The 21,262-nt window shown below is 36.3% G+C and overlaps 1 protein-coding gene across 2 annotated transcripts in view; it reads right to left on the minus strand.

The window, feature by feature from the left end:
- si:dkey-87k14.1 (leucine-rich repeat transmembrane protein FLRT2) overlaps nt 1-20,858 on the minus strand; it is an 84,683-nt gene extending 63,825 nt beyond the window's left edge. For both annotated transcript variants that reach the window (XM_039741063.1, XM_039741061.1), the window contains exon 1: nt 20,655-20,858. The gene's annotated coding sequence lies outside the window, so the exon portion shown is untranslated. The remainder of the gene's footprint in view (nt 1-20,654) is intronic.
- Nucleotides 20,859-21,262: the final 404 nt, after the last annotated feature.

Genomic DNA, 21,262 nt, shown 5'->3' on the forward strand with positions numbered 1-21,262 from the left:
TTTTTGGAGCAACACTTCTATGAAGACCACTTCTGCTAAGGCTTCTGTGGACTGTGTTCCACTGGTTCTGTGAGTTCGGAACTGAAAGCAGCGCTGGACTTCTTCCTATTTTGAAGCGGTGTCAGTCTGATGTATGTATTATCTGCGACGTTCAGTTTCTGTGGTCAATCATTGCATTTCCAGTCCTCAGACTTCCCCATTTCCTTGTGCATCTTTAGAAGAGCTTCGGCAGCACATCTGGAAACTCACATCTGCTGAGAAATTTCTTTCTAGGAGAGACTTTGCTGCTGAAGGATGACCACTTTGTTTCTTCTTGCTAGGCTTCATCTTACCATGGTGAAAGAACGGATGATCTGAAGGTGAAAGTGTCACATCTGCCACACCCTCATTTTTTCAGTTTGGTTGTCCTTCGCTCAGTTTGATTCCTCCTACACCTGTTTTCTGTTTCTTTTAATCAGTTTGGTTCAATCACCTCATTTTTTCATTGATCATTAGCACCTGTTTCTGGTCTTTGTTTAATCACACACTGGGCTATATGCCAACGAGGTAATCAAGTTTTATATGAAAAGTGGTCGATTACTTAACATGCTACTTTCTTTAACAAAATACAACAAAAATTATGTAATATTTATTTTTTTGAAAATAAATGGAGATCGGAAAATTGTTCATTTCTACAGACACACTAATTCATAAAGACCAATAAAAAACAAACATGTGAGACAACATTTATATTAAAACCTAGGGTGCTAAAGACAGCGCTACCTGCACTCACAAAGTATGCACAACCGTAGATTAAAGGTTTTGGCTTTTTATCTCCAGAAATGGAATTTAAGTAAAAAGATGCCATGAGATTATCTACTTGTATGTTTTGTATTAAAAGGTTTGGTTTCTACCTTGTGTTCAGAACTGCCATAACTGGCTCCGGACCTCATCAACCTAATTGAACAAGTTGGCAAATGACTGAGGTGAATGGGTCAGGAATAGTAGAGCTAACAAGAGGTAGACTACAGACCCTATACTATATATTTGTAAGGTCCATATGAAGCCACACACAGGTATTTTTTTCTCCCATTCACATATTACACATTGAACACAAGACATTCAACAGATGAGAGGAGACCATTCAGTCTATCAAGCCTGTTTCTTTAGCTAATAGCTAAGCTCTCTCGATATCTCATCCAGGTTCTTCTTAAAGGTCGTCAAGGTTTCTGCTTCAACTCCATGTCTCGGTGGTTTGTTCCAGATTCCCACAACTCTTTGTGTAAAGAAAGTGCTTCCTGCCTTCAGGTTTAAATCTGGTAATTAAGGAAGGCTGGAACTGTAAAGTAATATTAGATGTTTGCCAAGAGCCATCCCTATAACTTCATTTATCAATGCAGATCAGTCAGGTAGTAATTACTTTAAATACCACATTTTATGGAATGTATTTCCTAAGAAGTGCTTTATAAATTATAGTGCGTATTAAAGGAACACTTTGCTTGTTGATATATACAATACACAATATTAAAATGGGTCTGAGAAATCTAACAAAACAAGAGTAAGTTACTGTATAATAAAGTAACAAACTTTGTACTTGCCTCATTTATTCATGCCCTGATCCTTTACAAAGGATCTCATCTTGCAGAAGAAGTTAACTTCAATGTTGTAGGCACTTAACTCTTTGAGGGCTGAATATTTTTTCCAAAAAAATGCAGTTTTCAGAAAAGCACACAAACCAATAGTTTCACATGTAAATCAATATAAAATGGCTGTTACTGTGTGCTGCGGCCACCAGTTTGCCATCTCTTGAGGCTTGAGCATGCTGGCTGGCAGGGATTTGCAGCAAAACTGGCTGCCGGGTTGTCTTTGCGTGGTGCGGGTGGCAGCGGCAGTCATGGTCACAGTGCGATGCAATCTGGTTTGTACCTCTTGTCATTATACTACCCAAGCGAACATTGCCGTCGGCGTATCAGCTACAGGAACGTGTTCAGCACCGCGATCAGCTGATGTGGATACCTCACTTTCGTTTTTGATCTCGATCTCCAGATCACTTGCATCAAAACTGGAGTTCAACAAGTCAGAATCCAATGCAGTGATAATATGCAAAATGTCGTCCACGGAGTATTTTCGGTTTGATCTCTCGCCAGACGATGATACCATTTTTGCTGTTGTTTGCTCTTCACAACTCCTGCGAGCACAGGGAATCTCGGTCAGACCAACCAAGCTAAGTTTTCTTCTAGCAAAGAGAGTCAAACTAAAACGTAACGTTTACAGTTGACTACCGCCCTCAACCCCGACATCCGCCCTAAAAGAGTTCAATTGAGTATTTTTATGGTTGGGGTGACTCTGGGGTTGTCAGATAGCTTGAAAGTTCTTATAATGTCCTTAAAGGTTTTCTCCAATTTCTTCAGTTTTTGGTGTGCTTAGTAATAGGCCATGTTCCAAAGCAGTTTTTGTCTTATGTCTGATTGAACCCTGAAATACTGTAGACTGACTGATTTCAATGAAGGAACAATAGATTGATTTCTGTTTGACTGTCCTACCAATAAATGTAACATGTCTTCCAGCTAGGCAGTACAAACTATTAAAAATTGAATGACACAGGGCACATGCATGGTGAATAATTTTCTTATCAATGAATTTCTCTTCTAAACACAACACCACTTACAGTAAACGTGTGCTTCTTATATAAATCTATCATAGAACACTTTGAGCAGTCAAGCAACTCAAAATGATAATCACTTCTACCTTACAAAACTGAAAAACACAAAACTTTTACTTTTTTCGGCTTTTACTCAGTAAGGCACGTATATAAGGCACACACTCTTTGTTTAGTAAGCTGTGTAAGCCCACGGGGTCCTAGAAACTATTGAAATTGTCAGAAAAAAAATAGTTACCACAGCTCTGCACATCCCCCTTATTCTTAAATATCTGTACCAGTACACTTCTTCTCCACTCCTCAGACATCCTCTCACTTTCCAAGATTCCATTAAACAATCTGGTTAAAAACTCCACTGCCATCTCTCCTAAACACCTCCATGCTTCCATAGGTATATCATCTGGACCAGTGGCCTTTCCATTCATCCTCTTCATCGCTGTCCTCACTTTCTCCTTGCTAATCCGTTGCACTTCCTGATTCACTATCTCCACATCATCCAACCTCTTCTCTCTCTTGTTCTCTTCATTCATCAGCCTCTCAAAGTACTCTTTCCATCTGCTCAACACACTCTCCTCACTTGTGATGAGTACATTTCCATCTGTATCCTTGATCACCCTAAACTGCTGCATATCTTTCCCAGCTCAGGCCCTCTATCTAGCCAATCGGTACTGGTCCTTTTCTTCTTCCTTAATGTCCAGCCTCTCATACAACTTATTATTTCTATGTTTTACATTAGCCTTTTCCCAAAACTTAATCACTTAATTGATAACCAGTCTTAAGAGTGGATTGATGTCCCTTAAACTTAGGGATCGTGATAAGAATGTGTAACACAATCACCGTTCCTGTATATATGGTTACTTAGTGGATGCCATTTTTGTCAAGATGTCTTTTGTAAATGCTCTTTTATCCTTGCAACCTGTTCTCCCTCTATCAAGGTAGGGAGAGTAGTCTATAAATGTCAGGGGAAGAGCTACAAATGATTTATTTTCATCAGGAAGTGAAGAATAAAGTAAATAATTAGTAGAGCCAGCTATCTTACAGCAGTCCGGACAAGACTAAGGACCCTAAAACTGTTTTCTGTATTCCAATAAACATTTTTTTCACACACTTGAATCAATTCCATTTCATTTTTTCCACTAAAAGCAATTTTTAGAAACTAATAAATTCAGTGTAGTTTTCCAACAGAGACTGATATTTCATTAAATAGAAAACTGAACAATATTCAGAAAGCCCAAGTAAAAACATTCTGATTGACCTTTCAGCAATTTATGCTCTCAAGGCCAAATGCTGCCACAGTACCACCTTCTTATTGGAGTGCAGTAAACTACCAGACTACCGGCTAACATTCCTTGCAACAGGAAAAAGAAGATTTATTCCATAGACTGTATTGTTTTAGTGAAATACACTTTATATTACTCTTTTAAAAGGACATATAGTTTTTTTTTTTAAAATGCTGGCTTCCATGATGTACCCAAAAAAAATGAAAACAGGACCTGACATGTCTTTTCAAATAAAGCTGAACCATGCCCTGTAGGCATTATGAAAGGAACAGCATGAAGCAATTAGGATATAAATGATGCAATGCACATTTAGAATGTCAATGATGCGGCATTTCATTGTGTCATTAGATTGTCAGACCAAGACACAGGCAACTGAAACTCCTAGTAATGATAACCGGTCAATTTACTTAATATATCCATCCACCCATCTACTTTCTGAATCCACATTCTTCATTACAGGGTTTTGGGGAACTGCAATCTACTTCATCATCAAAGCACGAGCCAATCTTCATCAAGACACCATTTCACTATAATAGCATCAAACACATTCCCACACTCATTCAAACTGGCCAATTAAGAGACACCAATTGACCTAAGACATGTGTTTTGTTTCTCAGATATGAGAGAAGAGTGGAGCATCTGATGAAAATCTGTGGTATGGTGGAGAATGTGCAAATGTTACATGAAGATTAGCTTGGCTGGGAGCTGAATTTGAGTGGTTGGCATTATATAGAAATGCTAAACACTGTGCCTCCATGCCTCTCTTACACTGTTTTAATTGTATGTAGCAACAGTATATATATATATATATATATATATATATATATATATATATATATATATATCTCCATCCATCCATCCATCCATTTTCTAACCCGCTGAATCCGAATACAGGGTCACGGGGGTCTGCTGGCGCCAATCCCAGCCAACACAGGGCACAAGGCAGGAACCAATCCTGGGCAGGGTGCCAACCCACCACAGGACACACACAAACACACACACATATATATATATATATATATATATATATATATATATATATATATATATATATATATATATACAGTACAACTACATGCAGTGGCAATATGGGTTAAATCTAACGACAAGGATATTTTAGATAAGGAAACTCCTTCCATCCACTTACTGAGCTCATCCAATCCAGTTATAGACGCACACCGTATCCCATCAGCATAAAAGGTTTACTGTTAAAATAGCAAAATAATATTTTCTTTAATTTCCGAAGCCATAGTATGGACCTTAGTATCGAAACTAATAGTGCTTTAAAAGTTGAGCATATCCAGAGTTCTCCTTATAATAATGAAAATGTACAATGTTCAATACTTTTTCTCATAGGAAGGCAACAAGCTCTGTGTAGATTTTAAACTTATTGCTTATCTTAGTCATTGACACCATTTTGAATTTGTTCTCTTGCACCAAAATGCAGCAGCACTGATTTCAAATATGTGAAAATCACTGTTTTCTAAAAAGCTCCCTCATGTAAACTGCATGATGCACGGTGGTTAGCTCTGTCACTTCATGGATATAACACCCTGGATCTGAATCACAGGCCCAGTCAACATGTGTAGAGTCTGCATGTTCTACCCGTGTCTGTTCTCATCTGACTGCTCTGGATTTTCTCCCACATCTCAAAGATGTATAGGTTGATTTAACTGGTGACTCTAAATTTTCCTTCGGTGTGTACATGAGTATGGCCTACGATGGCCTGTTACTCCATTCTGGCTTCCTAGTACCCAGTAAAGAAACACATTACCACTCAAAAGTTTGGACACACTCAGACATTTTCATATTTCTGATAGAAATGTATAGCCTTTTTGAGCAAGATATCACTCGATTGATTTAGAAATATAGCCAAGACATCAGTAGCGTTTCTAATGGGTATTACTACAAGAAATAACCGATTTTAATTTATTGTTCACATATAACAGCAAAGCCCGATTTTCAGCAGCCATTCCTTCAGTGTGCTAATTGTTAACTCCCTTAGCTTATACTTAATTGATTATGACAGAAACCTTTGTAAGTGCATTAGCATGAATGAAAACATATTCTTGTCTTCATTTGGGTTGCAAGATACCGATATTCCTAAAGTTCAGATCTGGGTTCAAATATTAGCAAAATGTAACGGCATGGACCTGTAAAGCATCATTCTCTCCCTGATTACCAGAGAGCCCCACAGTTGACTGATGCTTTCAAACAAAACTTAAAAACTTATCTTTTTAGAAAGGCATTTTGTTAAATTATTTCCATAGATTATCTTGTTTGTTAATTTATTCTTATTTTGTAGCACTCTGAGATTGTTAAATATAAAGCGCAATATAAATAAAATTTATTATTATTATTATTTGTTTCTCAAACTTCGGACTCTGATCTCTTTGCTCTCCTATACATTTGCCCATTTGGGTCTTCCCTTCCTTCTCTACCCTGGCTAGAGCCAGTTTGCCTTCTTCTGTCAAGACAGTTATAGACGCCTTCAGTAACAACATTGAAAAACCTTCATTCTGCAAAAAAAAAAAAAAACAATAGACTGGCGTGTTGTTTGAGGTGGCATTTTGGCCATTTTTGATACCAGAACTGAACTTCAGGAATGCCAGTGCCTTGCAACACAAGTAAACAGATTAGCACGTTTCAGAGGCACTAATGGAATTACAAAGGTTTCTCTAATAGTAATAATTCTCTAATAATAATTATCTCATGTAGCATTTATAAATGACTAATTGAGGATAGGCTAATGAAGTTGACTATCAGGACACTGGGGCTTTACAGTCACGTGATTAATAAATTAAAATCTTTTAAGCAGCACTAGCCATTAGCAACATTAGCTTTGGCTATATTTTTAAATCAGTTTAAAGGTACCTTGATTGAAAAAAGGTATCAGTTTCTATAAAAAATCTGAAAATATTTGGGTGTGTCCAAATTTTGAAAAGGTAGTGTAATCATTCTGTAAATGTATTATTATTATTATTATCTATATATATAAAATTCTTTTCGCGTTTGAAACGGAAATTACATATGACCACAGAACATATCATAATGCACTCGCACAATCACGTTTGAAATGAAAATTATGTATGACCACTCACAAACACCCGAACAACGTGCTTACGTGTGACCACAAGAGTCAGGTTACGCAGACAAAGTGAGACAGAAACAGAGAGCAGGCTTGCTGATCAACGTATACGAAAATCACAATTGAGGGCCTCTTAAACACCCGAACAATGTGCTGAACAGAATCGAATTCGACGGATTCAGCATTCACAAGCTACCACGTCACACTGGCATCAGGGTCTGTATATGGAGGGATTCAATTATAACATTGAAAAAGATTATTGCCTACATCCAAAAGTTACAATATGAGAAATGGACATCATGTGTGTGAGTACTGCCAAGCACAGAGGGTTAAATTTGAATCACGTGGGATGTGTTGTTCAGACGGCAAGGTGAAATTAACACCAGCTGAACCGTTGTCTCTTATTTCTGGCACAAATCCACATTCAACTCATTTTCTACAGAACATTACGAAATACAATTCATGTTTTCAGATGACATCGTTAGGAAATACAATTCATGTTTTCAGATGACATCGTTTGGCACCACGGCTGCTACGGAGGAGTCTGGCTTTATGCCGACATTTAAAATGCGGGGGCAAATCTATCATAGAATTGGGTCATTAATGCCGTTGCCTCATGAGATCTGCAAATGTTTCCCTTCTACTCAGTGAGCGAAGCCACTGCCTAACCTGCTAGTTATTATTAAAAAGGATGGACTCTTCAGAATTGAACATGTTTGTTTTATCTCCCACCATTTTCTAACCGTTAATCTGCATCCGTCCCTGCATGTCGGCCCTCCAACCTGCAGGGAAAAACTTGGGGGTTGGTGGCAAAATTGGCACTCCAGCCACCATAAAAAAAAACCTCCTGCTGTTCCTCTCCATGTGATTTAGTGTGGTGCTGAGGTGTCACCCATTGCATGGCTGCACTCGGGTCCTAATCTGGATCCTGAGTTGGTTTGTCTTGTGGTGGGTGCGGCAATGCTCTGTATCAGCGCCTGCTCCTAACCTCCTCCATTTCCTAAATGGATTATTTCCTTTAGAAGTAATTCATAATGAGGTGGTCATGCACTATGCAAAATAAATAACTCTTCTTTGGGTGAAATAAAAAATATATATAATGCGATATAAAAAAATGTAAGAAAAAAATAGAATTTTGTTTGCTTTTCATTACTAGCTCCTTTCGACAGGGTATAATTTTTTAGGGGAAAATATTGGGCAGGTAATTAAATTTCATGTGCGATTCTTATATTTTAAAATGACATTCATCCAAGTGTGCAGTTTTTAAACCAGAAGTGTGTGCTATTATTTGCTTCTGTGGGCCACAGTAGGATGGCTATTAGTTTAAGCATATTAAAAGTAAATCTTTTTAATCACAATATATATGACTTGTCAGTTTGAGCACACATTTGGTTTAATGGTACTGGTAAAACACCAGTGCACTCAAGAATGTGTTGAGGCCTGAATCAGCAACTGGAGAACTGGAGAACACCTGGAAGGTCTGGAATTGTAAATACCACCATGCCTGCGGGGTATTATTACACTCGCTAATTGGTTTATTACAAGTTCAGGGCTGACTTTGTATAGCTTTGAGTTTTCCTGTCAGCTGCTTTTAGGTTTTACTAGTGGCAGTAAGTGAAAGATTGGGTCACAGGCGGAGAGAGGCGTAAGGGCTCAAGGATATACATATATGCATGCGCATAAATGAGATCACCAGAGCTGGAAACATTTTGTCAACAGCTAACCAACATATCAAATAGTTTTACACTCAAGGATATATGCATGTGAAGAAAGTAGATTACTTTTTAAAAACAGTTCACTAACAAATCAGATATGAAATCAGTTTTCCGTGTTTGTTGTTTTTTTCTTCTAAGATAAGAGAAGAATAGCTTGCCCTTGCTACTTCCTAAATACTAAGATTATATATTAATTCATGCAAGGACAAAGCCTTGGAATGCATGCACATCATTTTTCTCATAAGCATGCCAGTATCTATGACCTTTGAGATATTTTCCCATCAGGACTCCTTTTATACTACATAACTAAGGAGCATTTTGTTTCTGCACTTAATTATTGTATTGTTTCAGTTATAAGTTGATATTATCAAACAATAGAAGACCTATTTTCAGACTATGCATCCTCCCTTTGATTTTAAAGGTTTCCGTAAGGCAACATTTTTGTTTAGGGTTAATCACATTCTTTTTATACACATACAAGTATCGATATAATTCCAAGAAGAATAAAAATAACTATACATTCAAAAAATAACTACACAGTATAATGAAATATTTAACCCTGACTTATGCTTTGCAGGAAAGGAAACCCACAGTCACATGTTTTACTCTTTTTGTTGGATTCTAGCCAAACATTTCCTTTAAACTGCTGTTTGCGCTCTTTAACTTCCATGTCCACCATGTCAGGAGATTATTTATCTCAGGTCCTTAAAAAATAGCCTGCAATTATTCCATATTACTTGTTTCCTGCTGTAGCCTTCTGGTCATAGCTAAGCCACAATTATAAGGTTTTTACACCTCTTTGCCTTTTGCACGGCATTTCAGCAAAAGTTGAACGTGTTGCAATGGAGCCTTCATTTCTGTGAGTGCGCAACTTGAGAGTGCATGACCCTTAGTGTCATAACTCAGCACTAAATCTTGCAGTCACTCTAATGGACCCTTTCCCTAAAAGTGCAGGGCTTCAAGAAATAACTATATATTATGTCACAGTGATTGTGGATCATCCGCACAATCAACAGAAAAGGGTGCATTACTGAAATAAATGTTATTAACAAAAGCACTTTCCCGTGAGATAAAAAGATGCTAACATACAGCTTGGTGGTGCACTGCAGCACGCGGCTCCATACGGACTTTAAAACCCACGTGAAAGGCACAGAAGGCAAAATATTGTAACAAATCAGAAAGAAACTGACTTGACTACAGAATCTGAATAGTTTAATTTTCCCTTTCACAGGAAAAATTCCATCCATCCATCCATTTTCCAACCCGTCGAATCCGAACACAGGGTCACGGGGGTCTGCTGGAGCCAATCCCAGCCAACACAAGGCACAAGGCAGGAACCAATTCTGGGCAGGGTACCAACCCACCGCAGGACACCCACACCCACACACCAAGCACACACTAGGGGCAATCTTAGAATCGCCAATCCACCCAACCTGCATGTCTTTGGACTGTGGGAGGAAACTCACACAGACACGGGGAAAACATTCAAACTCCACGCAGGGAGGACCCGGGAAGCGAACCCGGGTCCATATTATTAATAAAAAAGCTGTAGTGCAATTTTCAATTACTATAATTGACTACTGACCCCATTAAGGTAAACTTCTGTTACACAGAAACATTTAAGTTAATCGTCTTCTTCTTCAAAAAAAAAAAAAAAATGAAAAGAATAAACGGTAAACTATAATTGAATTAGGTGAGGTACCTTATTTAGTAAAATGTTCTAACACCCAATAAACAGAAATATGATATAAAAATACACAGAATTTTCATCTTTGTCTCTCTATAGTCCCGGATTACCCCAATAATCTTTAAGGCTCTTTATGGCACTGGTTTTAAGAACGTACAGGCACCCACAAACTTTTGATTTTTAAGTCACTGAGATCAGTGAAAAGATTGCACGTAAATATTAACAGGGTTAACATGTGACAGTAAAAAAATGTCTTCATGGATTTGTTAGTTTTGTATTTGCTTAAACATATCTGTTCACAAATAAAGTGACTAATATACAAAATGAGTACATATAGTAAGTACAGTGGGTACATACTGTATATTCAACTAATTATATTAATTGTAACTTGTCAAAAAGTTATGGACTCAGTCACTTAATGGAATTTAGCAACCCATCTTTTCAAAGCTGCAGCCGACAATGACTTACTCAGACTCCGAGGAGAATTTACTGAGTCAGTCTATATTTTATACGCACGTGGATCAAAGCAGTCTGTAACAGCAGAGTAACATCTGACTGGGCAAAGGCCATCGGTGTGGTTTTATAAAATTCGGCAGTCATTACAGTCGAAGTGTGGGTGGCCCATTCACATGTGCATTCACAGATTTCCAATCAGCTGAAATTGACCTGAGGGATTGATATGATGAGGTGTAATGGTGGTTACCATTGTTGCCTCACAGCTCCAGGGCCTCAGGTTCAATCCCCAGCCTGGTCACAATATTTAAAATGAGATTTGTACATTCGTCTTTTGTCTGTGTAGCCTCTCTCCCTGAATGCTGTTGTTTTTCTCCCAGTTTCTGCTTACCGTATTCATTGATGGCTCTAAATTGGTTTGCTGTAATCAGTTGTGGTATGTTGGCATAAGCATGTTGCCAATATAGTTTCAGAAAATGAATAGATGGATTATGTTATGTTATCCGGAAAGAGCTGACCCGATTGTAGAATGATCTCTTGATGTTATTAGCGATGAATTCCAAAGATGGTGGGCTAATGAAATGGTGAAAATGAAGCAATGAGAATGTACAGTAATGTGAATTTACAGCAGAGGGAACTGATCTGGTTTATGATGGATGTTTTCTATTTTTTTTCCTCTCGTACTTTACCATGCCTAAAGGAAAATAAAAATTACAAGTTAATATGACTCTCAGGCTGACCGATAATCTCTAATGACAGAACAACAAACAAGTAATAAACAAGTAATGGAATGGAAATACTACTCAACGCCACACTAACACTAGTGTGGAGCAAATACTTCAGTGTTTATGTCAGCTTATTAATTTTAAGTAACTTTATTCAGCACTGGATAAGGCAATCATTGAAATGTTAACAAATCCAGACACTTCTTAATGGGATCAGGCCCATATTCCTGTTGTAAAACTTGAAAGAAACCTCATGATTATAAACATTTCGCTGGGCAGACAATACATCTTTCATTTAATAATTCCATAAGTGCAGATGTAATTTCAGAGGGCAGAAAGGCTTAACAATTCTTGAAGGAAAAGCTTGTTGCAATAACAGTAACCAAACCTTTGCACCACCAAGCCAACACAAACTGACTCATGCTTTGGAATCTTTCAACGTGCCACAATAAATCATAGTAGGAAGCACTTGCTAGGAGATCTGCTGAGAAACTGAAATTCAATTCTTGCTTCCAAAAGACGCAGTGCACCCCTCAGAGCAAAACCTACCCCGGTGCCTTTTCATGCCATCTAATCCTGTCTCCAACCAGCTGAACAAATGTCGAGAGCGTTTCCCCCTTTCTACTCCACTATCTTTAGATCTGAAAAGTGGGAATTCTAACAATTGCAGCCTTAATCCTGCCATTGAATTATCTTAATGTAGTTATTTCTGATTTTTGTTAAACATTTTAGATGTCTGCTACCAAGCGTGTGAGTTCCTTGAGAGAACATTAATGGTTGTTCTTTACTTTTTTTTATTATATTTCTCCAATCTAATATCTGTGCTAACATGGAAAAACAGTTAAATATTTGGTTGAATGCACTGAAACTGAATTAGCAGTCCTTGCATCCTACCTTCTGTTATTTTCAAAGGTTTCAAATGTGGAGATGCTGTTTAGAAATGCAATGAACTCAGACTCCTAGGCTGGTTGGATGTACATTTGTTCCTTTTCTGCTCCAACTAATAGAAAGTGTTGCATTTAACATTAAGCAATACAACTCTTTCCCTTGGCTACAAAGACATATCTAGTAAGCAGTTAAACGAAAAAATGGCTCTAAAGAAAAAGCAGAATTTTGGTTATAAATCATTTTGTTATCATTTGTCTATTACGTATCATTCCATGCACATTATTTTTTTCCATCCAACCCTTTACTTAAGTTGCTTAATCTAAATTTACAGAGTCACAGAGCTGAACTCTGTCTATCTCAGCAACTTACCACAGAGCCATCCATTGCAGAGCAGACTCAGTCATTCTAAGCCACTTTAGAGTATTTTAAAAAAGGTGACCCCATCTTCCAGGTATTCAAGAGCATTTTTCCATCCATCCATTATCCAACCTGCTATATCCTAATACAGGGCCATGGGGGTCTGCTGGATACAATCCTAGCCAACACAGGGTGCAAGGCAGGAATAAACCCACCAGCCCACCGCAGGGCGCACACACCAAGCACACATACTGGGGACAATTTAGGATCGCCAATGCACCTCACCTGCATGTCTTTGGATTGTGGGAGGAAACCCACGCAGACACGAGGAGAACATGCAAAGTCCATGCAGGGAGGACCTGGGAAGTGCTACAACTGCGCCACCGTGCCGCCCCATTTTTCCTTCTGTTTGTTTTCTTAATCTGTCCATCAAGGCACAAGCTCATACATACATCGTGTATGCATACTTACCCACACTTTAGATATTTGAAGCCACTGATCTTTGAAAGTGTTGCGGACACTGAAAACCCACACAAGCCAATGAGAATTTAGCAACCCCATGCCGTACACTTAATGCCCAGTAGCAACAATATACACAAACGGCCATAAACATCTCCGAACCAATCTGATTCATTTCAAGAAAATCATACAAGTTAAGGTCACATTTCACAGCCTTATTTTGTTCATAGCCTATGATTGAAATCAATGACATATGGCTGAATTGGTAGGTAAAAGAATGACTGAGCACGTGTGTTATATCATTTTTCAGATTTTATCTATTTCATTCATCAAGGCATGCCAGCCAGCTGAATCTTGTCTTTTTATATGCCAAATACACGCAAAAGTGAATCTATAAAGTGAAGTCAACTTTTAAATGGTTATCAATACAAGTACTAGAATCAGTCGACATTTTCCGTCAAAAATGGCATAAATGCGGCTTCTTCTCATTAATTTAAGGAATATAACCTTGTCTATTAAAGGACGTAAAATAAAGCTAATGCACTCACTCAAAATGAAGGTGCACCCATATAATTTATGATTGTACATTAGTCAGGCCAACACGTTAATAAAAACCCGAAAGTGGGAAGAGACCAGAAGGTTAGGCTGTCAAAAATGTTTTTCTATAGAAGAGTAAAATAAAATACATGTTGATAAGGAGTCAGCGGACAATTCGTCACATTAAAGAAATAATGTGTAATTCACATTCTTATTCTAATAATGCAGCTCCTCATTAGTACAAATATAATCAACACTGAATTTGGAGCTGTTTGTGAATTTACTCCTAAATATCTGAAGCTAAACTCCACACATTGTTATAATTCCTTTATAGTTTGCTATTTATCTTTGTACATTCTCTCCATATCTGCTCTGGTTTTTCCTCTGGCTTTCCTTCTACTCTACCACTTATATAAGAACATAAAAACTTAAGAAATGTTATAAACGAGAGAGGACCAGTCAGTCCATCAAGCCTGTTTCTTTAGCTACTAGCTAAACTGTCCTAAACTCTCATTCAGATACTTCTTAAAGGTTATCATTTATCTGGAAATACAAATCTGCATTGCGACAGACTGGAGTGGCATATGGAGAGGCTCAGACTTCACAGTCTTAAAATGTGTTAAGCGGGTTCAGTTCATAGATGTAAGTGCACTGTATTTTTACTTAAAAAGTAACCAATCTGCATTTGTTTTGAACAAAATTAAATGCTTATCAATTTACCAGAAAAGGTTACAGTGTGTATATGTACATGTTTGTATAGAAAATGCAAGGTAGCCTTCTAAAGTTCTAAAAAATGTTAACGAAGAAACAAAGAATAGTGTGTTTGTGATATTTCCTCAGCATTGCAGAATATTTTAGAAGTAATATACTTCTTTACTACTATTTAGCAGATATCTTTACGTAAGGTAGCTTACAAAAGAAAAAAGGAAATACAATACTGTATATGAGAGCTGGTAAGTCAATACAAATTCACCAGAAAATTGAGAATAACAGTTTATAAATTACATTCTGAATATTCGTTACGACTGGAGCACAGATCGGATCATACAAACTATCACAACTGTCATCGATGAAGGAGTACATGTCTGTTCTCGTGCAACTACACCCTGCTGCATGTCTAAAATGTGTAACTGAGAATTCTTCACTTTAAAATAATTACGTTTTCAAAAGGTTCTTAAAAAGAGTCTAAAATATAGATAATAAAAATAATCTAAAACAAGACCAATTGTAACTTTTTACATTGCTTATCCATTTATTATAGAAGCTAAAATAATTTATTTAATATTTTTAAAGTTTTTAAATTGTTATCCAATCTAAAAAAAAAAACGATTTTCATTTGTTCTTACAAACATATGCTTTAACTCTTGATAAACATATGAAGTTTCTGGTCAGTCAGTCAGTCAGTCAGTCAGTCAGTCAGTCAGTCAGTCTTACATGGTACACCCTTTGTGTATTCATCTTCCTAACTTAATCTGCTTACACGTCTGTCTTTCTGTCGTCTGTTCTGCTATTGCAGCTGCCCCTTGGCATCATAAAAGTGGTGCAGCAGAGGTCTTGGGCTCAGTCTCCCAGCCAAGCTGTAATGCTTCTGCTAAGATACTATTTAAATAGTTAGCAACCTAACATTTCACGTTGTAACAAACCTTTCTTTTATCCTGCCCCAATGAATATACGGCCTTTACAAAGTAAATTCTTTTGCTTTTCTATGTGAATGCCTGTCTTTACCCTAAATATAACATCATGGCGTGTATGAAGACCACAGATAACAAATATTAGTGGCAGTGCACATTATTTACTGAAAAAATAGACACTGTATAAAAGGATGAAGCAGCTTAATAGCCATTGACATAAGGAGCTCCTGCTATTCAAAAGTTTAATTAAGATTAAATTGGCCGATTGTGGGTTTTGCAATAAACAAAAATAAGCAGTATGTGTGTCCAAACCTGCTTTAAGGCATGCTGTGCAACTTGAGTGTTACTTAGCTACAAAATGAGATGTTGGATAGAATTGAAAGAGTAGAAGAATAGTTTATAACACTGCAAGAAAAAAAAAATCATTTCATTGGTATATATTTTTTTAGATTGTGACATTTTGGTCCAAAATGTAAATACAACACAGCTTTACAATGGAAACAATTATCACCCTCTGTTTCTCACTAAGCTGTTTTACCATTAATATCAGATGAACACATATGATTTTCCAAGACTACTAAATGTTTATGTATGAAAAGTTTGAAAAATATCCAAAAAGTTTAAAGAATAACTACACGAGAGGAAACACCGCGTCAAGCTACAATGGAATTAAACACTTGGAAAAAATGCAATGACTAACCACAACAACTATTTCCAAAGCAACCAATGAATATTTATTTTAACAACGGCATCTATCTATCTATCTATCTAGTGCCTTTAATTTCTATCTATCTATCTATCTATCTATCTATCTATCTATCTATCTATCTATCTATCTATCTATCTATCTATCTATCTATCTATATAGTGCCTTTAATTTCTATCTATCTATCTATCTATCTATCATAAAGTTCCTTTCATATCTTTCTATTTATTATGTAGTGCATTTCATCTATCTATCTGTATAGCTGCCATATCTAATTGTATATTTTTATATACTTGTCGTTGCACTCCTTATACACTGATCATTATTGAAAAGGAAAAAGCATAAATATTGCAATAATAGTTAAAAACTGAATTTTCCAATTTCACACAAATATACTTTTGCATTCATAGATTTCATATTTTCTTAAATTAAAAACCGGTCATAAATATAGCTTGAAGGCACATAAGCATATATTTAAATAATGCAATTGAAAAAGAATTGCAAACACGATTTACTTTATTTATTTAATGAGACTATGATTATCCGCAGTGCTTTCCAAGTGTAGTTTTTTTGTGGGGTGCTACAGTAGGCGTCTGTTGAGATTTGCACAGCCTGGTCTTTGCTTCTCGTTTGTCCACCTCAAGTTGATTTTACCTACACACTCAGAGGAAGTGGCAAAGTGCCTGCAATTAATAATGAAGCCTGCCTTTCAGTAATTGGCACTAAAGATAAACCCCATCTCTAAATCAATGTGTTTTGGATATGTGTGCTAGGCACACACACACATAAATACATTTATAAATATATAATTGCAAAACCAAATGAATATATCTTAATACAAATATTTTGTGGTTATCCATTTGTTAAAAAAGAATACATTCTAGTATTTGGAAAACGGCTTGTTTTTAACACATGGTACCAATATAGCACCATTTACTGTACATTGATGATTGAAACAAGTTGGCTTTAGCGGAAAAGTTCTAGCCAAAAGACATTTCTTGCAGACTGAGAATGCAGTCAGTAAAAGCGTGTTTGCAAAAGATCACAGAAACCATGAAAATTCAGGAAGGACCAGAGTTCCTCAATTATATGGTTATAGGACTGAAATCTTTGATCAAACAAAGGTCATTCATTTTGATATTTAAGCAGACTGGCAACATACCATGCATTTAGAAATACACGAGCTATATATCTGAGAAAGGTGTAACAGCACGTTTTTAAAGAAATATCAGAATGTTCCGAGTAGCTGATGAAAGCAGTAAATCTTAATTCAGTTATGAAAACTGGGTAAGAGCGAGCTGGTTCCCATTTTAACAAAGAAACGTTTTCAGAAAATTAGAAAAAGCAAAGGACATGCAAAGAAAAAAATGTCTTTATTTGCCACAATATAATTTTTTACTGTTAAAACGTCAGGCACACTTATTTGCAATTTGTATCCCTTATTTATAAATATTTGAAACCTGGTGAGTCTTGTGCAGTTTTAATAATAACAATAATATGTTGCAGCATGCAAAATAAAAGTTTAATAGTAAAAATAAATTGAATGACTTATTGTTTATTATGTTATATATTCAATTAAGTTCATGCTTTATTGTTAATTATATGTTTCATGTGTTCAATTCATAGATCTAATGTGTATTCATTAATTCAGAATATGTTTAAACTGAATTTATTAATTAGTGAAATGTTGCCAAGTTGCCTGTTTTCAGTGCTTTTTGGAAGGAAGTATATTTATTATTCACATGACAACTTTTTTTTCAAATTAAAGGTTAAGTTGATTCTGGTTGTTTTTTTTTATGTTTTGCCAAAACTGAAATACTGTTGTACAGTTATCATAGACTGCTAGGCATGTTATCGACAAATATTATTAGTTTTAACACCCGTAAAGCTAGAGGGTAGTAACAGACGTACAGACGTACAGCACACCTTGTTACACGTCCTTATTTTACCAATTGTTAGTGAAATTCTACATTAGGTGCGGATGGCCCCATGACTCCAGTCTGATTACCAGCGACGGTGCCCGCAGTGTGATACGTTCTCTAGGTTTTCTCCAGCCGCTCTTCCTGCCGATGGATGTGTGTATCATTGAGTCCAGTGATAGACTGGCTGTCCATTCCTGCATTGTACCCTTTGCTGCTGGGATAGTCATTGGCTTATTGTAACCCTCTGGTGTTTAGGATTGGATATCTGAGCGTCATGAGAAGGCTCTATCCATTTATTTTATAGCACCTTTTTAACAAAGAGAATCTTATACCCCTGAATTATACAAGTGGATTAAGAAATGAATGGTTACAGAGAAGGCTTTCAGTTTGAGTGAGTCAAATTCGAATTCAAAAGGACAAGTGTCGAGTGCATAATTTCTTCATAAATTGGAATTTCTGCTTCACTTTGTCATTATATCATGAAAACCTAAAATGCGACCAATTTAAAATTCAGGCATATGCAAATTAGCTGAGCGGTTCAAGTAAGATTTTCAAAATTCAGCAAAAACAAAACAGGTATAATTACTCTCTTTTTAGAAAAGATGCTTAGCTGTGTTTGCTTTGTTGTAATAGCAACTAGTAAGTGTAATAATTAATTTGGACAATCAGTGGTAACACTTTTACACTGAGTTTTAATATGTTTAATTAGGTATCAAGTGCCTGGGGACTTTTTACTAAACCTTTGCATTTAATCTGAAATCATGCAAAGTAAACAACAATTAATGAACCGCTAATTTGTATTGTTAGTCATTTTGTCATTTCACAAATGTGTGAGCCATTGTGTTGGAAATCCATTAAATGTCCTTCTATTTTGGAAGCTCGTTATGATCGCCGTGTGTATACATATGATGTCACGCCGACATGAGTTTATTTATTCACCCGTAGTGTATAGTCCAGAACACTAGCAGCACATTTTAAGGATATACACGCACTCCCACTTTCACTTTCAGTCATTTAACTCCATTTAGTTTGTTTTTAAATGGAAAAAGTGCTCTGATAGGTGCCTGTTGAATTGTTGTATTATTTTAATAACAAGTGATTACCATTGGCGGGTAATTATTGAGCTTTTGCTGGGTATTGAACCAGGCACTCCTCTACTTACTTCAGAAATGGCACTTAATTTAAAACCTAGCTACTACTTGTGCAGATCACAGCTACAGCTTTCACATTATCTTTGATGAACGAGAAGGATGGGTTATATTGTAATCATGATAGATACAATATTATTTAATAAAAAGGAAAGCACTAACATTAACTGTGTTGATCAAATTAGTGTTAACTGTTCAAAGACTTTGAAAGTGAATGAAGGTGTCCTTAATTCAAATTTGGGAAAACAATAAAAGTGTGGTCTTGTTAAATGTAATCATTTGTTTGGAAACAACACCATTAATGTTATTGTATACTTTATCCATGCAGTTATTAAATTCATCAGGATTGTAAAAATCACTGGCATTACTTAGTAATTTAAGTTTTAACCCTAAAAAGTGTTATTTCACTAATGTGCTTCAAAAGCTTCTTTTTTAATCTGAATAACTGTATGCATTCACCTGACTCAGTCTTATCAAGAAAGTTATGGGATATTTACCTTGCAAAAATTATTTTTGTACACATTGTGAAGCAAAATATGTTAATGTTTCTATTTATAAATATCAACATTTTGTATTAACCAAAAATGCTGTGTGTGTATATATACAGTATATATATATAATATATGTTCATGCTGAACCTAATGTGATACGGAGTAATGAAAGTATTTCTAATTCTTCAGCAAATTTTGCATTCCTCACATTCAGATATTTACAAAGAACTTTTGTTTGTAATTAGACGTTAAATGAAATATTAACTATTTTGTCTGTATAGCTTTATGGTCATACCAGCATTATTATTCCCTTTATTTTTTATCAGCGTCTCAGGTGATAAGTGACAAGAGTAATTCTGTTTCTTCTGGTTTGCCGTTTTCCACCATTGATTTTTTTCCCCACTGAAATTAACAAAATTCTTCTTTCCTTCTTCACTTTAATGACTATAATAAATCCTATACTGTGTTTTAATCCCAAAGAAAATGCCATGCAGATCTGCCTAAATGACAAGTCAACGCTTATGGAGAGTCATATAGCGCAATACTACAAAGCTTCAATGTACTCTGCTTTTCCATAATAAAATATTTTTTAATGAGCATTATAAAACTCCAGGAGGAATCATTAATTCTGTTCAGTATTTGAGCAGATGATTACAACAAAATAATATACCTGTACCTACTAGCTAAGCATACAGTACCTGTAAAAAAAAAAAAAATGTCATTTTCCACTTAACATTCTTTATATTCCCCTTGCTGTATTTTGTAGTGTGACATAAAGGTTTTATTTTGTCTAGCAAACACAATTCTTCTTCATGATAATCAGTTGTGTACCTCACTTAATAAAAACCGTCCCATACATTCCTTACTTCTTTGCTTGGCTAACAATCTTCTTTATCAGGCTGCTTAGTCATTACAAGAAAACCACTTACCTTAAAGAGCTTGCTTTTAAGAGGAAGATTAGTAAACCGACTCCCAGCATTCAGTTGACAGCACACACAGCAAAAGAATGGTGCTGTTTGAAAAGAACACAGAACATGAACAACTTGTTAACTTGTACAGGCTGCGCAACTCAACCAGGCAGCGTGCAAACTGCTTAGGATCTGCAGACGCCTACTCAGTGAGATCAACACCTCGGTGTTTTCTCATGCACTCCGTGTAATTTAACCCTTCCCGTTCAGCCTGCTAGCAGTCTTGCTGGCTGTCCTTTTTGCCCAGACTTTTGGTGATGATCTCACAGGTGGAGTCAGGTTACTAAGGCCAAGAGCTGTTATGCATTTTTAGGGGGATTAGAGAACAAAGACAGAAACATCACAGTCAAACCAGGCATATGGAATGGGAGCAGACAGGACGCTCTTCTTAAGACAGCTGTAGCTAATTCAAATTTACTGGGAAGCAGTAACTCATGACCTTTCTGACACACAGCATGCCTGTCACTTAGACCAGTAGCATTTTCTGTGTAATTAAATGTCATAAACAAAGCAATATTTGCATTTTTGTAGTATTACAGAATAGCCTGCACAATTAAATACCCAGGGTT

This window comes from Polypterus senegalus, chromosome 18, assembly GCF_016835505.1.
Source record: "Polypterus senegalus isolate Bchr_013 chromosome 18, ASM1683550v1, whole genome shotgun sequence".
Lineage (NCBI taxonomy): Eukaryota > Metazoa > Chordata > Cladistia > Polypteriformes > Polypteridae > Polypterus > Polypterus senegalus.